The following is a 16,363-nucleotide window of genomic DNA, read 5'->3' on the forward strand; positions in this document are numbered from 1 at the left end:
TGAGCACATGACCCTCGATCTCCAACGGGAGATCTTGCCCTGGGCATGCTCAGTGTGCGCAGACAAGGACTTAGTCCCAGAGAAGTCCACTCGCTGCTGACCAGTATTGGCTTTAAAGGCAGAAGCTGGAGAAGCAGCAGTAACTCTTCTCACAGAGTCAGACTGAGCGAGACGCTGGGATCGACGTCCCTGCTGAGCAGGCTCCACTGCGGCTGGAGGAGAATGGGAGACCGCAGCGGAGACGGATCGAGATTCCCCCTGTGCAGCAGAGGAAAATCGACTCCTAACAATGGTAAAGCCAATGGTGTCGTTCAAAAGTACAACTTGTCCCGCAAAAACAAGCCCTCACATGGTCATATTGATGGAAAAATAAAAAAGTTATGGCTCTGGGAAGGATGGGAGCGAAAAGCAAAAACCAAAAAGGACTGCGGCATCAAGGGGTTAAAGGACAGTACCCACACAGACGGGGGCTGCAGAATATACAAAGCTTTTTTTACGTAGTTATTCTCACCCTCCGAGGTCGCGTCATGTCCTCGGCAGTGCAAGCAGCAGGTTCTGGTGCTAAGGATGCTATGCAAGAAGGACCTGGCATGATGTCACGGTCATGTAACCGCGATGTCATCACAGGTCCTACGCTCATACCAACCCAGGGACCAGAAGCTGCCTCGTCCACCGCACACAGGCGACAGGCCTACGAGGGGCCCTCGGAAGGTGAGGATATGTTTATTTTTTAACCTGTTACATACGTGGCTGGGCAATATACTACATAGCTCGGCAACATACTACCTGAATGGCCAATATACTACATGAGTAGGCAGTATACTACGTATCTGTGCTGTATACTACGTGGCTCTGTGCTGTATACTACGTCGCTGTGCAATATACTACGTGGCTGGGCAATATACTACGTGACTGGGCAATATACTACGTGACTGGGCAATATACTACGTGACTGGGCAATATACTACGTGACTGGGCAATATACTACGTGACTGGGCAATATACTACGTGGCTGGGCAATATACTACTAGGCTGGGCAATATACTATGTGGCTGTGCAATATACTATGTGGCTGGGCAATATACTACATAACTGGCCAATATACTACGTGACTGGGCAATATACTATGTGGCTGGGCAATATACTACGTCACTGGGCAATGTACTACATAACTGGCCAATATACTACGTGACTGGGCAATATGCTATGTGGCCGGGCAATATACTACGTGGCTGAGCAATATACTACATGGCTGAGCAATATACTATGTGGCTGGGCAATATACTATGTGGCTGGGCAATATACTATGTGGCTGGGCAATATACTACGTCACTGGGCAATATACTACATAACTGGCCAATATACTATGTGACTGGGCAATATACTATGTGGCCGGGCAATATACTACGTGACTGGGCAATATACTACGTGGGCTGTGCAATATACTACGTGGACATGCATATTCTAGAATACCTGATGCGTTAGAATCGGGCCACCATCTAGTACACATATAAGTATACCAAAAAAAGAAAAAACGGCAGCACAGCCTAAAGCGAGATTAGGTACACACTTGGTCCTTAATAATGGAACACTGACAGTCTCGGGAGGTGCTCGCGTGGAAAATCAGGAACATACCATGCAACACTAGTAGAAAGAACGCGGCAACACTCACCGGACCTGTGATCAAGTCTTGTCTTTATTAGAATGCACGCGTGGACCCGTAGAAGCGCCGGTTTGGCGTGAAACGGCCATCGTCCTTTCCCCGCTCACCTCCTTTGCTTCTCCACTCCCCCGTGCCGTGAAGATGGTTTTACATGCATTCTAATAAAGACAAGACTTGATCACAGGTCCGGTGAGTGTTGCCGCGTTCTTTCTACTAGTGTTGCACACATATAAGTATATACATGTGCCCAGTATCCATTTTGAATGTCTCTAAACATACATCAGCAATTTTTCCTGAGTATATCGGGGTGCTTCTACATCTGGAAGTACCCCACTATATGCAATAAGATGTCTGTCGCTTATTGACACCATTGTCATATACAGCAGCTACAGTTTGTTTTAGTATACCATTTTGTTGGAAAGGGAGAAAAAAGAAAAACCGAGCAATTAGATGTCATTACCCCTCACTAGTTATATAATTCAGCAGGATACCAAAACCGGTATTAGTATCTGTTGGTTTGGAGCTGCTTTACCGTTGAGACTACCAACACAACAAGTTAAGTATGTAAATAAAAAATAATGAGCATTATAGCAATAAAACAAACAGAGCATGCAACAATTGAATACATGAATGCATAAGTATTGTACACAGCGATTAACATTTCTGCCAGTGGGACAAGATATTACTCTCAATCCATCCATTTAGCTTCAGCAATTATAGGTAGTCTGGGTTCGGCAAGTGGAAACTGAAATTTGACACGTATTCAGCGTTTCTATTAGAATAAGAAAGAATGCTAAGTGTATTGCAGTAAACCTTTTCATTATTCAAATGCAGTATATACTGTGTATATATATGTGTATATATACTGTGTGTGTATATATATATATATATATATATATATATATTGTAGTGCGGAGGTGTTCACACCGTGTGGCAATGAGTGGTAATGAGGCAGTGACCCTGTAAGGTTAAAGGCAAATTGTCTTTAATGTCCAAAATCTCACAAATGAAAAGCAAACGATATCCTCCGGATCGCAGCCGGGGTGTCAAAACAGTCCATACCCGAGACTGGTTGCTATGGACGACTACACCACCATGACACGCTGAAGGGGTTCACTTCCCTTGGCTGCACACATAAGCCGAATGTTGCAGAGTCACCTGCTCTGCAGCTTGCAAACCAACACTGACACACCCAACCTTTACTGCAGGGTTTTTAAATGAGATCTGTGGCCATGGTCCACTTGTAAGACCTGGCTGGAGAGAGTGAACTGCCCCACTATCATCCTGTTGTTCACTCTAAAAATAAAAGCCCATGCTGGGTTTTCTTAAGGCTGCATACATACATATATATAACGTAAGAAAACTAAAATTTGAAATACATAAAACAAAAAAAGTGGTGAGAGAGTCTGCAAAGGAAGGACAAAATCATGATTTCAATTGATGATATAGTAGAGTCCTAGGCCCCTTCACATGTCAGTGTCTCCAGTATGTGTGGTGACAGTGTTCACATGTACTGGAGAGACTTAGGCTATGTGCCCATGTTGCAGAAATGCTGAGGAAATGTCTGCATCATTTCCGCAACTCCCTGCCGCAGGTAAAATGCATGCAGAATTCACATGCGTTTTCCAGCAAAACATAAGCGTTTTGCAAGCGTTTTTTGAAGCTCATCAAGAGAATGCCAAGAGTGTGCAAAGCAGTCATCAAAGCAAAAGGTGGCTACTTTGAAGAACCTAGAATATAAGACATAATTTCAGTTGTTTCACACTTTTTTGTTAAGTATAAAATTCCACATGTGTTGATTCATAGTTTTGATGCCTTCAGAGTGAATTTACAATTTTCATAGTCATGAAAATACAGAAAAATCTTTAAATGAGACGGTGTGTCCAAACTTTTGGTCTGTAATAAATATATACATATATACATATATATATATATATATATATATATATATATATATATACACACACCAGTGATCACATTCTCTGTAGAAGCCATCACATGAGACTGATTTCATTTTGATTTCTATCATGAATGTTATACAAAATAGTATATACTCAGACATTAATGGGATTGTGCTCTCATCCAATGACTAACAAGTTATTATATTTTTTAAATTACCTGGAAGAACTTTTGGGTCCAAACTATTATTATTATTATTTTTTTTTACTATTTAGATCATCACTCATAAAGACTGAGCTGTATTTTGACAGATACTGACAAAAGAGTGCCAGGAAATTGTGACACAATTGTCACCTTCAATGTGCTCAAGTTGAAAAACTCAGTTTGAGTGCTAGGTACTAATTAGAACGGCTATATTAGGAAAAAGCAAATACACTGAAGTCTAATATTAAACAAAGAGCAATTCTCATCTCAAAGGTTTTCCATTGTGTGCGGCTGATTTCATAAAGCTGTTTTGCATTCTAATGAAGTACAAAACAATTACTAGTAGAGTAACTAATTTCATGCTATTACCGAAATCATATAAAACAATTCTCACTGTTTTATGAATTTTTAATGGCAATTTTGTACATGTTAATTGAGGAATTCATTGACTTTATATAATGAAATTTATATTTTATCTTTGCAGGAAGTTCCGTAATAAGAAAATGAGAAGAAATATGGCGAGTATTTAAAGACGAAACAAGCAGTAAATACAAGCAATATATAATCCAGCAAAATTGCCTACATGGGGCTGATAGTACACTTCTACATTGTTCTTTAGACACATATAATGGGAATATCATATAAATAGAATTTCAGATGCTACAGCCACATTTATTATTCATTATGGACCCCTGCCCTTCTACACTGGAGACTGATTTCAATAGAAATTCAATGTTTCTTTTATTCATAGTGCTTTGTAAATACCAGACTAATATACCGTAATCAGTCTTTTTTAATTAGTTTTTATTAAAAATAATCAAATTAAATCCTCATTAGGAAGCGCAGCACATAAAATCTACTGGCTTTTTTGAGAAAACTTTAAGCTCTAGTATATTCTTTACACAGATTGGTCCAAAACAGGAATGGCTGTTCTGACTTTGGTCTCCCCAAACCATCACTGATTGTGGAAACTTCACACTAGACCTGAAGCAGCTTGGATTGTGGCCTCTTCACTCGTCCTCCAGACTCTGGGACCTTGATTTCCAAATTAAATACAAAATTTACTTTCATCAGAAAAATCTTTCCATTAATATGGATACAGCACTCTGTGAACAGCCAGCCTCTTTAGCAATAGTCAGGTAAATTGCAGTCTCAGGGGAGCGCATAGGAGGCAGATGGTTCGGATAGATGAATATTCCCCTGCAGCTCCAGCCATGTGCCTCCAATGGAGGATGGATGCAATAGTAAAATAAAATAATGGTCTAAGGAGCACTGGGAAATACAGGACACAGGTGATTTGGGTGAATCCACAATGCGTTTCGACAGTACCCCGTCTTCATCAGGTGGAGATTTATTAATGACACACAGGAAGAGGTGTATATATATATATATATATATATATATATATTTTTTTTTTTATTTTTTTTAATGAACATGGATGATGCTCGCATTTTTTATTTTATTATATATTTCTCCTTTGTTATGATGTTTGTATTTATTGTCGGTGTCTCATTTTTGCCAATCCTTTGTCATTATGTACGTGGTTCCTATGTGATTTTACTTCGTCATGTGACACCATCATGTGACATGATGATTCCATTTTGATTGGTCGAATCTTGTTTCTTGTGTATCATTAATACATCTCCGCCTAATGAAGACGGGATACTGTCGAAACTCGTTGTGGATTTACCCAAATCACCTGTGTCCTATTTCCTAGTGCTCCTTAGACCATAATTTTATTTTACTATAGTTTCTTTAGCAATGACCTTTCGTGGCTTACCCTCCTTGTGGAGTGTGTCAATGACTGCCTTCCGGACATCTGTCAAGTCAGCAGTCTTCCCCATGATTGTGGAGTCTACTGAGACAGACTAAGGGACCTTTTTAACTGCTTAGGAAGCCTTTGCCGGTGTTTTTTTGTTACATTTTTAAATTTACTGAGCTAAAGACTTTTGGGTTTTCATTGGCTGTAAGCCATAATAATCAACATTAACATAAATAAGCACTTGAAATAGATCACTCTGTTTGTAATGAGCCTATATAATATATCTGTTTCACTTTTTGTATTGAAGAACTGAAGTAAATAAACTTTTTTGATGATCTTCTAATTTTGGGAGAAGCACCTTTTTCTAGTACTGCAAAACAGAGCTAAAATTAGCATAAAAAAGGGAGGAAAAAATGCACCAAAAACGCATATGTGTGAAGATACATTTAGGAGAATTTTGATCTTTTCTAAAATCCAGCTCCAAAACGACTTCAAATACACTTTACATACTCCTGCTAGTCATGTAAATGGAAAATTCACTGTGCTGTTCATACGATAAGCTTTTTGAGAGTTGCTTTTTGATGAAGCTTCGAAAACCTTGCTGAGAATAAAAAAAAAGTGATATGTCACTTTTTTTGACCAAACTTGACATTATCAAGTCACAAGTCTGAAAATCAGCGGTTTTTTTTTTAATTCAGTGTGTTAAATAAAAAAATTTAAAGCCTTCCTCAGGCCATGAACAGGTGAGCATATGAAAATCATCTGATTTTCCTCATGAAAAAGTCATCCGTGTGTCTGATTCAGATGTCCATGTGACATTTATGTGGCATCTGTATTTATACAGCAGTCTCATCCTCAATATGGTAGAGAGTAGTGAGTGTTGTGATTTTTCTTTCACAGGGACACTCAGTCGGTGTCAAAAATCTGTCATTTGAACTCTATTATAGTCCTATGAACAGTCCTAAATTCATTAGTCTGTGTGCTGTGCTAATTTTACTTGGACAGCAAACATCCATATAATACGCTTGTCTGAGCGAGCCCTAAAGCTGTTTCAGGAAAAACTTCAGAAACAAAAAAAATTCCAATAAATAAGAAAAAAAAAAAATTTTATGAAAAAATTTATCTGATTTTTTTCAACTCAAAACAACTTCTTATATAAGGATAGGAAATGTAATAAATAAAGAAAGTTCCTTGCTTATTCTTCCAAAAGAGGCGACACGTAACCCCTGCAGCCAGTCAGTGGCCAACCAGTAATTGTCTGCACATCTTCAGACACAATACCTACTGGTGTTCCTCACCATGTGGATATTTTCTTATCTCCAAATAATGAAAAGAATCGCTCTCTCAAATTTCGGGGAATCACGACCCATCTTTTCTGCAGAAATCTTGTGAGAATGCAAGTGGTTGGTGTCAGGTGTTTACTGGGGCTGAAATTCAGCCCTGGCATTTGAAATCACACAGGCCCATGTTGTCCCCGTCCATATGAACCAGATGGGATATATTACTAATATTACCCTGGATGGAGGAAAGGGTGATTTTCTACAAGACCAATATTTCTAATGATACCCTTGGCCTGCTGGGGTAAGTGATGGAGTCAGCGACTTTGTGCTCCATCACAACTCTTAATAGTATGGGTATCTTGAGAATGCCGATTCTGTTAACATAGCAGACAAGGCAGCCCATGATCAATCAGGCCCTTCTGGCATTTGCCAGAATTGCCAGATGGCCAGTCCGCCCCTGGTTGGTGTTACCTTGATGAAAAGTCTTGAATGCGAGTTCATAATAATTATGATCATGCTCTTTTTACTTAACTAAATAAGGAAAGAACATATATTACATGTTAATCAGTTTTACTATGTAATGTGTAGTACTTTGGATACATATGCAGCGGTTTACTCTGCTCTCCCCATTGAAAACATGTGCACACTGTGTCCAGCTGATCTTTCATGTGTATAGCCTGCCATAAAGTAGCTAGCTACCAAACTGCTATTATGAGTGGATGGGCACCTCCAGTCACAGATTCTCATCCTTTGGCATATGGATCGCAGGGGTTACATGATCACGAGTGCGATCCTAGCTTCGAGGATACTTTGATGTGATTTATTTGGTTTAGGGGACACTTGTCTTAGAAGAACCACCCATAGTCACTGGCCTAAATTTGCAATTCAGACCAACTTTATTAATATTAATATTGATCTGAAAGGTCTTATCACAGAATGGATTTTATAAGTGGAAAGCCAGATTTTTGCTGGTTATGGGGATAATCCCTGTTTAACTATTAAACATTGTTTCTAATCAAGGTTTCTTACTTTGTTTCCCCAATAATAGTCATAAACAGTTTCCACATAGTCCGGGTGAATTATCAGGACTGAAGGGTGACGTCTATTTACTCCGGTGTAGCGCAGTCTTTATGATAAGGAAAAACCACAGAGATCAGAAATTTGCTTTCATCGCCTTAGCTAACATTAGATCAATCAAACCTAATTGCTTATTGGATTTGTAATTTTATGTTTATGTTTTGTGAATAATTTCCATTGTTTCAGGCAGATACTGTATCTTTGCATTAGAATCCATAGCCTATGGCTTAATGCGTGCATAATCATCGGAAGAATACTTTCTGGGCTGGTGAAAGTATAAAAAAAAAATTCTGTAGTTTTTGGACTCATGTTTCAGAGAAACTTTTCTCTAACCTTTATATGTTATAAAACAAAAATATGGAAAACTTACAAATAAAGGTGTAATTACGAGTATCATCATAACTGCTCATCAGTTTCTGAACAAACGTAACCCTAAATTAGTCTCTGTGCACAACTATGTCCATCTCAGACACTGTCAGTTTGGCTTGGCAAAGTAGTGATGTATTGTTTTTCTGCCTAAGCATCAAACCTCTCAGAAGAACACTGAGGACTCCTAAATGTGCTACTGGAACCTGACAATTGTCATAAGTGTTTGTTATGACATGCCATGATGGATTTGGCACATAATTATTGCATTTGATTTACTATAAAGCCACAATGCATATGTAAACGGAGCCTTACTTGCTGGAGTCCAAGATGCTGAGAAAAGGAGTCATTGTTAAGTAGGGTAGTGATGTTGGCCGAGCTTTAGAGGATGATCTTAAAGGTGGATAACTTTCTACATATAATCCAGGCGCTGTCTCTTAAGGAACCATGTACTTTATCTGTGTGATCATCACGTGACCCGAGGTGATTTTCATTCTCTGAAAAGAGATTGTCCACTACTTGGATAACCCCTTCTTAATCCTCATGTTTCCCCCTTGTAAAATAATAACATTTATACTTACTTCTGGTGCCAGCGTCGCTCCAGTGGTGTCAGCACTGGCTCTCCCAGGAATCACATATCATTGTTATGTCATGCAATCTCTGTGGCCAAACAGAGACTACTTTAATCTCCTTACATGTGGACGTATTACATAGATCTAACTTATTCCATATGTATATGTTTTGCCTGAAGGATGGGAGAGTAACGCCAGCACTGATTGGCTGCAGTGGTGATTGCATGATATAACAATGTTATATGATCCCTGGGAGAAAAAGTGCCGACACCACTGGAAAGGCACTGGAGGCAGTGTCGGACTGGGGTACCTAGGGCCCACCAGTGGAACCGACTCCAGGGGCCCACTCTAAATTTCAGCACCCAGGCTAGGTACACCTTTGTGTTGTAGTATTTTTTAGGAGGCTCAGTAGTAAGTTTCATCATATTCACTAGAACAGGTACAACATGCTGCACATTTGTTTCTGCTAAAAAGATGGACACTCTAAGGGTGTGTTTCCACGGTCTCAGGAAATGCTGCATGTTTGACGCTGCGTAGAGCCGCAGTGTCAAACATGAAGCGTTCAGATGTTACAACATAGTGGAGGGGATTTCCTGAAATCCAGTCTCCACTATGCGGTAAAACACGCAGGCGGCAGACCCGCGTAAACGGACATGCGGAGCGTCTTTCCAGAACGCAGCATGTCTGTTTACAATGCGGCGACGCTCCGTCACCGCACCGTAAATTTACCATAGACAATTAGATGCAGAAAAACCACATCTAATGATTAGTCACATGCGTAATAACTGCGTAAACGCAGCTTACTACGCATGTCTACTAATTTAAGTAAGGTCTTACCTGTCCCGCCAATGGAAGTCCCGCATCCACTGCAGTTCTCGCGATAACTTAGCTTACCGCGAGAACTACCGTGCAAGTGACCGGGGGTTATCTCCGGTCACTAGTCTGGTTCTCACAGTCAGCTGATTGTGAGAACGATGCAGTGTAGGTGATCGCTGGAGAGTTATCTCCGGTGATCATCTACAAGCTCTGCTATGTCTGGATGTCAGGCATCCAGATGTAGCAGAGCTGAACTCATCATGGGACACTCGTTATTAAGGACTACGACTCAGGGAGTATTCTGTTGTTTTTTTTATTTTTTTCAGAAGATCGATGGCTTCGCTTGGATTACCAGTATAATAAAGATGACAAAACTGTGGTGGTTTATTTCATTAAAATACTTTGTTCTGCGTGTGTGTTTTATTAATCCTTTCACAACTATAGGATTAGTAATGGATAGGTGTCTTATTGATGCCTCTCTATTACTAAGCCGGCTTAATGTCACCTTACAAAGGTGACATTAACCCCTTATTACCCCAGATGCCACCTCTACAGGGCAAGTGGGAAGAGAGAGGCTAAGTACTGGAATTGGTGCATCTTACAGATGCGCCATTTCTGGGGTGGCATATATCCATACTCCCTTCCTAAGCTATGAATATCAGCCCGCTGCTGTCTGCGTAGCCTTTCTGGCTATAAATTATTGTTGGATCCCACATCATTTTTTGGGGGGTCCCCCTATTTTAATAACCAGTAAAGACTAAATATACAGCTGCGGGCTGATATTCATAGCCTGGGAAGATCCATGGGTATTAACCCCTTCCCAGGCTACAAACATCAGTCCCCCAGTCGCTGGCTCTCCCTCTCTGGTGCAGAAAATTGCGCGGGAGCCCACGCCATTTTTTTTTAAATTAAACAGATATTGCATTTAAGGTCAGGTCACACTTGCTAGAAACTTGCAAAAGTCTCACACCTCAATACCCTGCACTGCTGCTGGCACTCGGACTGGAGCGTTCAGCTACATAGAAATACATGCAGCCGCACGCTCCGGTCCTGAGTGCCAGCGGCAGTGCCAGATATTAAGATGCAAGACTTGTCCAAGTTTCTCGCATGTGTTATCCCAGCCTAACTCTTTACATACCATTTTATTACGTTTATTACTAAACATCGGGCTTTGTATTATCTATAGATATATTTATCTATCTATCTATCTATCTATCTATTATCTATCTATCATCTATCTATAGATATATCTTATCTATCAAACTTTTTTATCTATCAATCTATCTATCTATTATCTATCTATCAATATATCTATCTATGGAAACATACCCTAACGGAAACAACAAAGACCTGATTAATGTATTTAATTGGTTCTGTCCATGGCCATTTTTGTCTATTTTTATCTGATCCATTTCTTTAAGGCTATGGTCACACTATGGCTATGTGCACACGAAGCGGATTTGCTGTGAATCCGCAGCAAATTTTTCCGCGCAGAAACGCTGCAGATCCGCACTGTGAAGTACAGTCCAATGTAAATCAATGGGATAAATAAAATAGCTGTGCAGATGGTGCGGAAAAATCAGTGCGGAATTGCTGCGGATTTCAAAGAAGTGCATGTCACTTCTTTTGTGCGGATCTGCAGCGTTTCTGCACCCCTCCATGATAAAAATCCGCAGTGGCAAAAACCGCAGAAAATCTGCATTAAAATTGCACAAAATCCGCATAAAAACCGCGGCAAATCCGCAGCTGCGGATTCTGCCAGGAGATGCGGTTTTTGTGCAGAAAATTCTGCACCTCTTTTCCTACGTGTTCACAGTATTTTATGTCAGTATATATACCTCCCATAGGGGTGGAGCCGCCTATTCATCACTGTAATGGGCGGCACCATGTGACCGCTCATACAGGAGAAGCTGGGGCGAGGACAGGAAGCAGCAAGGGAGCCGGGTAAGTATTTTATTAACAGCGGGGGGATGCACAGGGGGTGGGAGGGGGTTGGGGACAGGGATCTTTTTTTTAAACACCCCAAAAAAAAAAAAAAAAAGATTTTTCATATCTTCTATCCAGCGAACGATGCATGAGAGAAGAAATGAATAGCGGCTTCAGCACCACGCTGGGGGGACAGCGCTTACTGTAGCGCTGTCTCCTGCACGGCACACTGACTGCACACGGACAACATCCGTGTGTGGTACGTGTTTTACACGGACCCATTGACTTTAATGGGTCCGTGTAATCCGTGCGCTCCCACGAACACTGACATGTCTCCGTGTTTTCTAAACGGACACACGGTCCGTGAAAACACGCTGACATGTGCAGAGACACATTGATTTTAATGTGTCTACGTGAGTCAGTGTCTCCGGTACGTGAGGAAACTGTCACCTCAAGTATCGGAGCCACTGACGTGTGAAACCGGCCTTAGGCTAAGTTTACAGTGGGCGTTTTTGCTGTTTTTTTTTCTGTAGCAAAACCCAAGTGCTTGGCAGGAAAGAATTTGTGGCAAAAACGCAGGTTTTGCTACATTTTTGGTGTGTTTTTCCATTCAATTGCTAAAAGAAATGACATGCTCTACATCCAAAAAAACAAGCAAAGCACAAAATACTGATAAAAAATAAACCAATCTGTGTGCATGAGATTTCTGAAATCTCATAGGCTTTGCTGGTACTGTAAAACGCAGCTGAAAATTAGCATAAAAAATGCATTAAAAACACAGCAAAAACGCCCAGTGTGAACGTAGCCTTATACTTTCCCTTTGATTGTTCCTCTCCTGATTTTGGCTACAAATACTGAGGTAAAATACTGACCAAATACTGTTTGCGTGATCGTAGCCTTAGTATAAACCAGTGTTTCCCAAACTCCGGTCCTCACGGACCCCACAGGTCATGTTCTCAGGATTTCCCTAGTATTGCACAGGTGTTGGAAGTTTCATCAAGCCCTCAGGAATTCTCTCACCTGTGCAACACTATGGAAATCCTGAAAATATGATCTATGGGGTCCGTGAGGACCGGAGTTTGGGAAACACTGGTTTAAACCTTTAGGAACCGCCGATACTCATTAAGCTCTTATTTCCTCATTGCCATTATAAAAAGGCAATCAGGAATAAGGCTGTAGTGCCCCCCCACCCAGAGTTGGAAAAACTCGGGGGCCTCGGCTACCAGGGGTGGAGACCCCGGAGAGCATGATCAGGGCCGGATTTTCCACTCTCTGATCATGTGATTGCCATTATCGCCTGCCGAGATCTGCCAGCCGATACCCGGCAACAATAGGAACCTTTTTCCTATTGCTTCCTCCTTTTGATCACGTTATAGAGCACCCGATGCAAACTGGAGAGATGTCATTTTTTTTTACTATTATCTTTTTCCTATAAATAACATTATAAATATATTAATTGTCCATTCTGCATATAAAAATGCCAGGTATCTTTTTAAAAGGATAGGTAGGATTTCGGGCAAGTGCCATGAAGAAGATGTCAGCATCACAGAAGAGCAGTGGGGGAAAGTATAGTGATATGAACAACTAGAAGGCAGAAAGGGTAGAGAGGGCAGGGAGAGCACAGCTGTGTGGGGCAAACAAGAAAGCAGCTTTTCTTGGGATGGAGGACAGGAGAGAGTCAGGACAGAGACATAAACAGGAAGCTCCAGTACTCACTTCAGGCCACTGTCTTCCTCTGGAGCCTCCCCTCCCCCTCCTGACAGTGCCGACCACAGAGCTAAGCGCTTGGCTTGGAGCAGTGCAGGAGCCATAGGACACCACTTCCAGTAGCACTTTCTTCACTGCTAGCAGTAGCTTCAGCAGTGACTGCACAGCTCTCCTGGCCACATGCTGCAGCAGCCTGACCCATCTGTGCTGGTGGGCGGGGCTTACTGCTGTCAGGCTCCAGGAGCAGCGTCAGTGCAGGTCAGTGAAATGTCTGTGCTGAGTCTCCCTCCTCCCATCCTACTAGCCACCAGAGACTCCGGGGAGGGAAGAGATCCAGCCCGCACCCTGCTCTCATACTGCAGTCTGAGCCAATGATCCCCACCATTATACCAGGCAATGCAGGAGCTCAGCTTTTCTCTCTTCTTCTGATGGGCGGGGAGAGGCGGAGCTTAAATCCGGCATGCAGGATGCTCAGAAGAGAGAGACTTGTCTGAGTCAGGGGCCCACCGGGAAATCCTCCGGTACCCCGGTGGGCCAGTCCGAGCCTGACTGGAGGTGAGTATAAGTTTTATCATTTTACAAAGGGTAACATGAGGATTAAGAAGGGGATGTCTAAGTAGTGGACAATCCCTTTAATTTTTTTATTCAGCAATTGAAAGCAAAAATTTTGCTGAGTGATAAACTGACAATAATAATAATAATATTAAATTATATATATATATATATATATATATATATTTATATATATATATATATATATATGCTAGATGGTGGCCCAATTCTAACGCATCAAGTATTCTAGAATATGCATGTCCACGTAGTAAATTGCACAGCCCACGTAGTATATTGCCCAGCCACAGTATATTGCAGTCACGTAGTATATTGCGCAACCACATAGTATATTGCCCAGTGACATAGTATATTGCCCAGCCGCGTAGTATATTGCCTAGTGACATAGTATATTGCGCAGCCACGTAGTATATTGCCCAGTTACGTAGTATATTGCCTAGTGACGTAGTATATTGCGAAGCCACGTAGTATACAGCACAGAGCCATGTAGTATATTGCCCAGTTACGTAGTATATTGCACAGTGATGTAGTATACAGCACAGAACCACGTAGCATATTGCCCAGTGACGTAGTATATTGCCCAACCATGTAGTATATTGCCCAGCCACATAGTATATTGCACAGTCACGTAGTATATTGCCCAGAGACGTAGTATATTGCCCAGCAACGTAGTATATTGCCCAACCACGTAGTATATTGCCCAGCCACGTAGTATATTGCCCAGCCACGTAGTATATTGCCCAGTCACGTAGTATATTGCCCAGCCACATAGTATATTGCACAGTTACGTAGTATATTGCCTAGTGACGTAGTATATTGCGCAGCCACGCAGTATCTTGCCCAGTTACGTAGTATATTGCCTAGTGATGTAGTATATTGCGCAGCCACGTAGTATATTGCCCAGTGACGTAGTATATTGCCCAGTGACGTAGTATAAAGCAGAGAGCCACGTAGTATATTGCCAAGCCACGTAGTATATTGCCCAGTAACATAGTATATATCCCAGCAACGTAGTATATTGCCCAACCACATAGTATATTGCCCAGCCACGTAGTATATTGACCAACAATGTAGTATATTGCCCAGCCATGTAGTATATTGCCCAGTGACATAGTATATTGCCCTGCCACATAGTATATTGCCCAACCACGTATTAGGGTTGGCAGAACGCACCAAATATATTTATTAGATGGGAATGGTGCGTTTGCAACCTGGGATCCACCGTGCAGGAAAGAACCTGCTGCCAAGTAAATGGCGGCACTATATGGTGGTATGAACCAGCTCTGTTAGCTTCACAGAGCAGCCAAGAAAGCAAGGCTCTGTGCCCTGTTAGACTTTCACAGAGGCACAGGCTAACTACCCAAATGAGAGCAGTCAGTGGTCATGCATGCACACAAAAATCTTCGCGGGAGGTGCCAGCATTCTAGGGGCTTATTTCAGCCAGGTACCTGAATACACATAAACACATGACCACACTGGCGCAAAGCACATAACTTAAGAAGATACTAGCCGCACGGCCATGCGAGCCTTAAATAGTTGGAGCACGTACAGGACCTTCAAAGAAGGACCAATGGAAGTTGCTGCAGTACCTGAGCATGTGACCCTAGATCTCCACTGAGAGATCTTGCTCTGGGCATGCTCAGTGTGTGCAAAGCAGGACTTAGTCCCAGAAAAGCCTGCTCACCGCAGATCAGTGCAGGGTACAATAGCAGAGCCTGGAGAGGCAACAGTAACCCTTTGCACAGTATCAGTCTCAGTGAGTCACTGGGACCGACGTCTCCGCTGAGCAGGCTCCACTGTGGCCGATGCAGAATGGGAGACCGCAGCAGACACAGATTGAGATTCCCCCTGTGCAGCAGAGGAAACTCGACTCCTAACACCACGTAGTATATTGCCCAGCCACATAGTATATTGCCCAGTTACGTAGTTTATTGCCTAGTGACATAGTATATTGCGCAGCCAAGTAGTATATTGCCCAGTGATGTAGTATATTGTCCAGTGATGTAGTATACAGCATAGAGCCACATAGTATATTACTCAGTTACGTAGTATATTGCCCAGTGACGTAGTATACAGCACAGAGCCACATAGTATATTGCACAGCGATGTAGTATACAGCACAGAGCCACGTAGTATATTGGCCAGTTACGAGCGACTATGGAGGGTGAGTATAGCAGGTTTATTTTATTATTATTATTATTATTATTATTATTAACATTACATTTTTTACTATTGATGCCACATAGGCAGCGTCAATAGTAAAAAGTTGGGGCACACAGGGATAATAGTGGCGGTAACGGAGTGCGTTACCTGTGGCATAACACGGTCCGTTACCACCGGCATTAACCCTATGTGAGCGGTGACCGGAGGGGATTATGCGGGCGACAGGCACTGCCTGCAGGGAGTAAGGAGCGGCCATTTTCTTCCGGACTGTGCCCGTCGCTGATTGGTCACAGCAGCCATGACAGGCAGCTGGCGAGACCAATCAGCGAATGAGTATATATATATAAAAATATATCAG

The sequence above is a fragment of the Ranitomeya imitator genome, chromosome 6, assembly GCF_032444005.1.
Source record: "Ranitomeya imitator isolate aRanImi1 chromosome 6, aRanImi1.pri, whole genome shotgun sequence".
Taxonomy (NCBI): Eukaryota; Metazoa; Chordata; class Amphibia; order Anura; family Dendrobatidae; genus Ranitomeya; species Ranitomeya imitator.